This window comes from Oryzias melastigma, linkage group LG12 (genome assembly GCF_002922805.2).
Source record: "Oryzias melastigma strain HK-1 linkage group LG12, ASM292280v2, whole genome shotgun sequence".
Lineage (NCBI taxonomy): Eukaryota > Metazoa > Chordata > Actinopteri > Beloniformes > Adrianichthyidae > Oryzias > Oryzias melastigma.
In genome coordinates, this window is record NC_050523.1 from 12,782,566 (window position 1) to 12,792,788 (window position 10,223).

Below are 10,223 nucleotides of genomic sequence, written 5' to 3' on the forward strand. Positions count from 1 at the left end.
CTTCTGATTGGTCTTTTTTATGTTGGTAAAAGCATGGAATCTACACTGTCAGATAATACTTTTATTTTGAAAACTAAAATGAATAGTTTGAAAAAAATTAAAGCACATGCTGTATTAAATGTGACTGTTTTACTAAAATGACTCAGTTGCCCCAATGTGGAATGACTTCCCAGGATATGGATGTGATGCCCTCTAGTGAGCAGTTGTGGATGATGCTGCAGTGCTCGGCTGCCACGACCTGCAGGTGATGCTGCAGTGAGTAAAAATCAGAGAAAACTATGACCACTGACACAACATCCATGGATGTTCTTGCATGGATGTTTATGATAAAAACCGAATTTATATAAAAAAAAATGCTTAAGTTAATTTTTTTTAAATAACTCATTTTGATTTGAGTTTGTAGTTGATGAATGACAAAGAAAAATTACAAGCATTACGCTATATTTCCGTTGCATTTAAATAACTTATTTTGAAAATCTTTCATTAAAAATATCCACAGAGGAATAAAAAACAACTACAATTTTGTTTAGTAATGCTTTAGTCAAAGTACATGCAAGAAATGTTTTTTTTTAATACACAAATCTCCATTTAACTAAGAGAAAGCTTGAACTGCTCTGTCGAAATCTGTCATTTCAAAATAAAAGAGCAATAAACACACTGGTTATGTCGTTAAAAAATGACAACGTTACTTAATAAATATTACATTTTAATAAATTGATTAAACAAAGCCATAATAAATAAACTTTGAAGTATTAGCAGCTCTCTTGGACTTGATGACAAATCTATATAAAACTCATTTTTTGTATTTCCAAATCACCAAGCAAAATATTGAAAAAAAAAATAAAAATTATTATTATATTGATTTTATTCAAATTGTTAAAGATCAAATAAAACATATAGCGGTTCTAGGATGTCCCTGAAAGCACCACACATATGTTTTAACTTCAGAATCCAAAAATAGTCCTAAATGTTTTCACCACATATCTTATTTTTCAAGTTTCCTCGTGTATGAACTACTGGATAATAAAGTGACAGATGTATCCCACTGTCAGAATAGCGCCTCATCACAAATCTACTCAAGTAAAAGTAAATACACTGGATGGTAAATTAGGTCGGCTTTTATGAGTACATTTTTTTTCAAGAAGTCAATCAAGTTAATGTGACTGAGTAAATTTAAGTTTTTATTATCCACCTCTGACTCTGAAGATGGGACCAGTTCCAGCACCACCAGAGGCTCACAGGACCAGGTAAGCAAGAAGAAGTAAATCTATAAGATGAATTGTGTAGTGTGAAGTTTTTTTGTGTGATGCTGGCTGTGATGAGATTTTTCTCTCTACTTCAATCTTCAGACCTGTCATCGTGTGTTTATGAAAATGACTCACAGAAGACAGTGTGGGCACAAATGACTGCAAATAAAGGTTTAGATGTAAAGACTGGAAGATCTAAACATTTTTTACCTCAGCTGAAAGTAATCACTATGGCAACCGACTCCCAAACATTACAGCTGGTGACTGAAGGAAAGAAAAGATATTTAACCTTAATTCCCTCACATTTTTTCTCTAATTTTGAAGCTTTATTGTATCCTCCAGAGTTCTACTTAGTTTTATGTCTCATACTCTTTGCACTGCAGTCAGAAACTTGCCTTGTCCAGTCCTCCCCTCTATATTGATGACTTCTGTACATCCTTACTTTTTCAGCTGGAGGTAATTAATTTAAAAAACAGTTAATTTTAGAACATTGAGTTGCAAATTCGGCTGTACAACACTTTTTGTAATGTTGTATGTGGCATGAAATGTATCATCCAACTCTTATAGATAAAATATAGTGAACGAATGTGTTTAAGGGAGTTAGGCTGCAGGGTGGTGTAGTGGTTAGCCTCACAGAGAGAAGACATTCGTTCAAATCCAGACTGGGTGGAGTTTGCAAGTTGTTCTCATGCATGAGACGGTTTACCCTGGTTAGGTCGCCAGCAGGTCACAGAGCTCATGGAGCTGGTTCGACCGCTACACTAGCCAGCCACCCAGTGGACTGCTTAGTCAGCTGGTGATCTTCCCAGGCTTCGGCAGAACTAGTGCGGTCTACTGGTCAGACTCCAGGTCTCTGGGCAGGGGAGTTCGCTGTGCTTGCTGGGCTAATCGCTGGGCTTATGATGTTTTTTTTATCATCATCAAGACAATAAATCCATCCATCCATCTTCTTCCGCTTACCCGGGACCGGGTCGCGGGGGCAGCAGTCTAAGCAAAGGTGCCCAGACTTCCCTCTCCCCGGCCACTTCCTCCAGCTCCTCTGGGGGGACCCCGAGGCGTTCCCAGGCCAGCTGAGAGACATAGTCTCTCCAGCGTGTCCTGGGTCTTCCCCGGGGCCTCCGCCCAGTGGGACATGCCTGGAACACATCCCCCAGTTTTATTTTATTCCCCCCTCTAGGGTTAATGTTCAAACAAAGCCACAAACAAATGGAAGTAACGTTTAAAAAACGGCCCTCAGCTGCAGCTATTGCCTTTTACAAGTGAAGTATACAGAACCAACAGATGCTCTGAAAGATCTGGTGAAACCAGACACGGCGATGTCCTCACCGGTGCCTCTGTAGATCTCTCCAAGCCATATAAACCCGAGCCACTCACTCAACATCATCCATGTTTTCCATGATGCGGCAATGAATTAATTCCAGATCAACTTTGCCGGTTGCTCCTCAGCAGAGGCACCAAGGCTACAAGCAGTAAATTTGAGGCGTGTCAAAAGAGAGGCGGCAGATGCCAATTTGATGTCCTGCTGCGTCTGGTGTGAATGCAGCAGGACAGCGCTTCAAAATGTTTCCCATCATCTCAATGAAATATTATGCAATATTTTTTTAACAAGTTCACCAGTGTGGGCTCTTATAGTAGAGATCCAACCATTCATTCATTTTATTAACTTGCTATTTCTGTTTTAGGATCACCAGTCTGTTGCAGGGTTGCACAACCAATCAAAATGTATAGGAAATGCAGCACCATTGCATCAACACAGAAAACGAGTTGGAAAGTTTTTATTGTTGAAGCATTTTGCACAAAATAAAAAATCCTTCAAAACTAAATGAAAACAACCAAAACAACTAACTTTTTGATGAATTGTTTGGCTCTCAGTGTTGTTTATTTTGTTGTTATGTGCTTTACTCTGTCCCTGAAATGTCACTTCCTGTCACAGATCCATTTATTTTCCTCCTTTAACTTTTCAAAACATAGCCTTTGTCTGTTTTTTCCCAGTGTTGTCGTGCGCCGCCGCTCCTCAGAGCCGCTCTGCATAATAATCTCATCATAACGTCTTGACACGAGATGGCTCCTCATCAGGCTCTAAGTCACACTCTCGTTCATCCGCCGCAGATTGACCTACATTCGTGCACCTCTTCCTTTCAGCTCATTGATATGCCTGATCATCAGAGGCATCGCTGAACTGGCTGGTTGTCATTTTCAGCTGCAGTGCGCCCCCCCCCTATGCACTCCATTTCCACTCTCTGCTGTGACACTTGACAAGGAGGATTTGGTTTAATATCAACCCCGGGTTGCTATTTATTTATTTATTTATTGCAATGTTTACCTCGCCAAAGTGGCGCTTTTAGGAACTGACTGCTGTGACTGTTCTCGGTGCAGCGTTTAGGTGCTTTTCATTTGTAGTCTGCAGGCAAACTCTCAGCCAGAGAGCAGCAGGACCTTTTTTTTACCCCCCCCCTCCAAAATTCACTTTCATCTGCACATATCCCAAAATTAAATGTTACATGAAAATGAGCGCCAAATCGATGACCTTTTCTGATATTTTCACTCTGTTTCTATGTGGCGGCGCCATCTGACACATCACAACACATGCTGGCATCAATCTCATCATTTTTTTCCCCCCTGCTCCTTCGTAGATGTTTTATCTCTGCATATAAATGAATAAGCTTTAGCTGCACTCACCAGTCTAAACAGAGTAGTGGTGGGCAGTGTGAGGGTTTAATTAGGACAGAAATTTGCATGGACTGTGCCTCTGTGAGGCAGAAACCACAGGAAAAGGATGTGAAATGCCCTGCTGAGACCCAGACACTGTGTGGGCATTTTCTTGCAATTAATTTTGCACTATATTTCACCACAAACAGAGCATCACGTCCTCTTCTCTGTGGGAGTTTGTCTGTGCATTCCTTCCATGATGTGTACAGATAATGGAGACAATGATTACACTTCTCTGACACATGGGAGACATGTGCCGCCGCGGTGACGAGGAGCAACAAAAGTGCATCACACGTGCTCTGAAATGGGAGAAACTGCTGAAAAACTGTTTGATGTGGGTTTTTTGTGGGGACAAAACAGGTGGAGGAGATAAATCAAAGACAAAAAAGAAGTGCTAAAACGAAAAAGTGCAAAAACTTTCTGTGGGATAATAAGCATCCGAATGCACTGCAGGGGATCCTCTCATTAAAAGTAATGTACAGTATATATACTTTTTATGACATTGAAACAATTTGCTGCAGATTTTTATTTATCAAGCAAAAAAACTGACAGCAATGACAGAAAGCACGCTTCTGTATTACAGTTTCTTTTACACCCAATTTTGAAAACCACACTCAAACTGAAAAATGTACCTGTTGGACAAGATAAACTTCATTATTTTCAGAGTTTGTGTTTATTTCTTGTAATTCTCTAAACATGTTGTTTGTAGGATTTTAAGTTTGGACTGAATTAAAAAGAGGGGCTTGGAATTAATAAATTGTAAATCTTCATCCAATTTTGCATCATTATACTTCTGTTCAAGTGGGTTATTATTTTTTATTCTTTCAGTTGGAAATTGAATTAATATACATAAAGATTTACCTGCATGTTGTATATAAGTTTTGAAAAAAAAAGAGTAAAAAAGTCAAATTTTAAGCAGTTTAACTCAGAGAGGAGTGCCCTGTAAACTGACTTTAGTAACACTTTATAATAAAATTCCTTAACAATAAATCATTAACAAACATTGTTAATGTGTTTATAGGGTGTTAGTAAGACATTTATTAGCACAAAAAGCCAAATAAAGTTTATTAAAATACTACGTAAGATTCCTTAAAATCTAAAATGAGAACATTGTCTACAAAGACCATATTGATAAACTGCTTACAAATCTAACAAATGTATTAACTATTTTTGTCAACATTATTGGACACATTATTATTAACTGAAATATTTAAGATAGAAAGTAATATTTTAGGGCATAACATTTTTTCTGTTCGAAAATCAAGGAATTACAAAAAATCAGAAAGAAAATTCAAAGTTAAAAAATTCTGAAAGAAAATTCAAAGGGTTACTTAACAAATGTAATATCTGAAGGAAAAGAAAACTTCCATAAATACCAGTATGACAAAGGTAACGGCAAACAACATCACCAAAAAAGTATTTTTTCCAACTCATAAGATATTATCTTCCTTTTTAAATTTAATCACACAATTTGGAGAATTTGTATCAATTCACGTCTTACTCCCAGACTTATTTTGTTCATTTCAATGCTATCAATAAAGCACATTTATAAATAATTTAAATCCACCCAAAGTATGTTTGATTTTTTATCTACCTAATAGTGCTCAAATGAAAATCCCATTCACTTTAAACATCAATGATAATTTCTTCCTACATGACCAGAAAACCTCTCTGTATCACAGAACTGCTTTTGTGGCAGATATGGATTTAAAAAAAAGACACACTGGCCTCCTCTCAACAATCTTTGTAGATTTAGGCCCACAGAGACGACTCCGCCGTGTTCCAGCCTCCCAGAACATGCATTTGCAGCAAAGCTACTACACCAAACCCAGTTATCATTAAGAATTTCACATGAAAAGAATTTCAACTTGCTTCACTTGAAATATTTATACATTTTTGCACTCTAATGTCAAAAAATAACATTTCATAAATTATTCCAACTCTTTTTCCAAACTACTATTTTTTCATGTATTTTAAATAGTATTTGGGTATAAATATTTGCAGTGTGAACTTCTGACTGGAACCAGTTTGGTTGGCAGTGTGTCTCCTAAACATTCAGCATTCAGGTTGAGACGTCCTTGATGGTCTTTAAAGTGATAAAGGGGTGATTCTCACCTGTGCTTAAATCTGCAATGGCCCTTTAACGAAATGGATTCACTAATGAGATCCCTATAAAGGAAAATTTAAAAAAGTAACTTCTGGTCCCCACAAGTGAAAAGTGTTTGATGATAATGAGTCCACAGGGAAACACGCTGACAGATGTGTGAGTATCAGGTTGTGAGCCTGAGTTGTCAAACTCTGAAGCACTTTCTCTGTTCAGCCTGATCATGTGACACACTGGATGTCCTTGAAGACGTTTTAATGCATCAGTTGCAAACATAAAAGAAAGCTTTTTAACTTTGGAATTTGTGAACGAGGATGGGTTTTACTTGGAGCATAAATTAAAATGGATGTAAAATCAAGACAAAGAGAGCTATTTCACAATAAAGTTGGATGATTTCGTTTTTTTTCTGTCTTTAGAACCTGTTGAATTACATTCCAGATTGCTTGGAGAACATGCAAACTCCTGGTCTTAGCCAGGATTCAAACCAGTTACGAGGTAGGAGCGCTTACCGCTTTTTTTATTTATTTATTTTTTTTAATTAAACAAAAAAGCTCTATTTCAAGTTTTTTGCTGCCAGAATTTGGATTAATTAGCAAAATAAAATGTATCAAATTTGTTTGCAGAAAGTCTTCAGCCAAGGTGCAGTGGTGGAGCGGTCAACCTCTGATTAGAAGGTCAAAGGTTTCCACTTTCCTAAATAAAATGTCCTTAGACAAGACCCTGGTGGTCTGGTTAGCACCATGCATGGCCAATTCAAAGTGTTTGGTAAAAATGATTTTTATTTTATTGTAACATTTAAAGACAGCTGGTATCAGGTGTGGAGAAAACAAATTTTGATCGTCACATAATCATGATCAGCGTGCCAGAAAAGCGTGGTGGAGGACTGGTGACACATCAAATGTTGGCTCAACACCAGCAGAAACAAACCAGCTAATGAGGCAGGAAGACATCAAAATGAGACAACAAAATTAACTGAGGAGAAAATGAACCTCAGGTGAGTTGACGACTGAAACACCTGGAACTCATCTGCAGACTAGAACAAGCTCCAAAACAAATACAAAACATGAGAGACTTTACATTCCAAATAAATGATAAATGACCCCATTTTGACAATTTTGGTAAAAAAAAATTGGGGAAGTTGAGGCCTTGTGGTTCAAAATGTTGACTTTTAGTTGAAAGTGTGGTGAATGATGGGAGAGAAGCCCATGTATGACATGTATGAACACAAACGTGTTCTTCAAAGAGTTTATCCTCCTCTGTTTAAATAAAGTTAAAAGACTTTTCTGTTCACTATCATTTTTAAAATTTCAGCTACAAAAACAGCAAAATACTCATAAAAAAAGAAAAAGTCAGAAGAATGGATTACCAGAGGGATGCTAGAAACCAGCTGAAGCCTTTATAACCTCCACACTTCTTTCCAGTAAATCCTTTTATTCAAATTCTTTATAGTAATTAAGGTTGGAGTTCAAAGGGAACAAAATATTTTTTGACATTCTGCAAAAATGAAATTCCTCTTCAAAATTCTTCTTAGAAAATAAAATCTTCTTGAGTTCAGTGGAAGTCCTCAGATTTGTACAAAACAGCTGGTCCTACATATTTAAACTAAATAAATATAAAAGAAAAAGTCGCTTACAGTTTAAAAGTACACATTTTTTTATTTTTAAAAGAGTTTTTTTTCACATTGAGAACATTTCCTAATGTGATCTTGAACTCATTTGACCACAAAATAATCTCTTTTTCAAAAAGATTGTTCTAATGAATGATTTAAGGGAAGAATGAATAGTGGTTTAACTGAAACTCGACTGCAGGCTTGTGAGATTTTTAAAACTCCATATTTGTTCCATTCACAGCGCTTTGCATCATCTGGTGGCTGCAAGTTTGGTGCTGAGTGCAAAACTTAGGAGGGATTTTTACACTCATGTTTAAAAATGTAAGTATAGCGTTTTCTACTATGTTTAATGAGTGTTTTTTTTTTAAATAAAGTGTGTGCTGATTCTTTCACTTTTTACATTAAACAGTCCTTTTTTCCCCTAAAACTTGTGAATGTGATTCTTAAAAGCAAACCTCAGTCGCTGTAGAAGATGTACTTGATCACATGACAGCTTGAGGCTTATTTTTTAAATATGTTGCAACAATATGTGCAACATTACAAAAAATAGGTCTCCAAAAAATGAGGTTGGAAGAAAATACCTGCAGTTTGAAGTTATATTGAATGTTTGACAATGATCTGTCAATCAAAAGGCTGTTTTCCTGGTACTTCTTTCCCAGTTCATCCTCCTCTGAACAGTTTAACTAACAAATTAGATATTCTTTTTCTAAAAACTGGAGTGTAAAAGCGTTTATTTCTGCTGTTAACTTGGATCATTTGACTTTGGAGAAAATGGGGACTAACCATATGTGGAAAGCCATGTAACGGTTATTTGTCTCCTCACTGGGCTGAGTTTAGAGGTTCCCCTTCTGACACTGACAGTCATGAAAATATGCAGGCCTGTGTGGATCCATGAGACATGATCCGGCAAAAATGTAACAAATGGGAACTCTGCTTGAAAAAGCGGAACTGAGAAGAAAAAAGTGAGCTGTGATTCAGGGTTATGCGCACCCCTGGGTGTTTAACCTTTTTCCTCGCCCATTTTCGGCTGTGTGATTGTTGGAAGTAGAGGCGGGTGAACAGCTGACTTTAGAAAAGCTGCCTTCTCTAGTTCCCAATCTTATCTCAGCGTGTCTGCTTTCCTGAAGAAGTGCTGAAGTTCTGTGATGTGAAACAATCAGTTCACTTCAGGAGAGTGATCACATTTTTTTCCCTTTTTTGAGCTGAGGATAGGTCTTTGTTATCCATCCATCCTTCCTTCCATTTTTCTGAATCGCTTTTGTGTTCACAGGGTTGCTGGAGCCTGTCCCATGTGAGTTACACCCTGCAACCAGTGGTCAGTCTGTCGTAGACACACATGTTCCGTTTTCATTTTTTTCTCCTTTGCAAGTAACATTCGAAGTTTTGCTGTGTTGGTTTTGCTCATTTTGAAGTTAAAATCATTTCAACTCTTGCATTACCACAAATGTTGAAAAATAACTTTGTCTGTGAGGAAACAGATCTTGTATGTTAGACGTCAAACTTCTGTGCTCTTAAGCAGTTTCTTCACTTGTGTATTTGTGAGCTCAGATTTCTGAAGTTCCACTCTTTCCCACATCTTCATAATTACATTTCTCACCAAGTTTGAATGCAAATGTACTTTTCCAGTTATTTTTCTGTTGTTAAAAATACAGTTCTCCCACTCTCAATTGATCCTCACAATTCAATACACTCATTATGGGACATTTAATCTATAGGTTTAGAGTAATTGCAGTGTTTGAGCTCTTTCTGTGACTAAATCAGGTTGAAATCAAAACTACTGAATGTTTCCGCTGGACTTAATGAATCATAGGGATTAGTTTATTTGTTTCAGATTCCTAAAATGCTTAACATTTGAAGCAAAATACATATTTTTACAAGACACTAAGCTCTTATATGGTGCTTGTTTAATTGTTGCCTGCCCTGAACTAAAACAGAATACCCAAAAACTACATTTTGTAAAAATATATCTGCTGTTATCTGTCTTGACAATGTGAATTAAAGGATGTTGGTTTGATTTTTGCCTTGTCTCATACTACAGAATTTACTTTTGTAGACACTACATAAAAAGATTGATTCGTTTGATCTGTACTGTATATTTCAAGCATTTTTAGCACTAAAAACTAGAAGAAAAAAATAACAGAAAATTAAAATAAAAATCCACAGATATATAAAATTAAATTTGGGATATTAATTTCTAAATTGACTAAAAAGTAAACAGTTAAAAAAATCTGTCTTCTAGACCGTTTAAATGCTCCTAGTCACATGTAGACACACTCAGTACATTAAATACAATGATTGTCAAATAGAGTTTGATTAACTACTTGAAGGGACTTATATAATCTCACCCCGATTATGTTTTAATTAACTTTTTTCCTTTAATAATATAATTAAGTCTTTAACATCTATTTGAAGCTATTAATATGCTTTAGATCAGATTATTTATCAAGCATAAAGATGAATTTCTTCTTCCTATTACACTTCATGTGAGACATAATGAGACTCAAAGGATAACAGCTCATTTAGACCAGCTATAAATGAATCATTAGTATTCTAA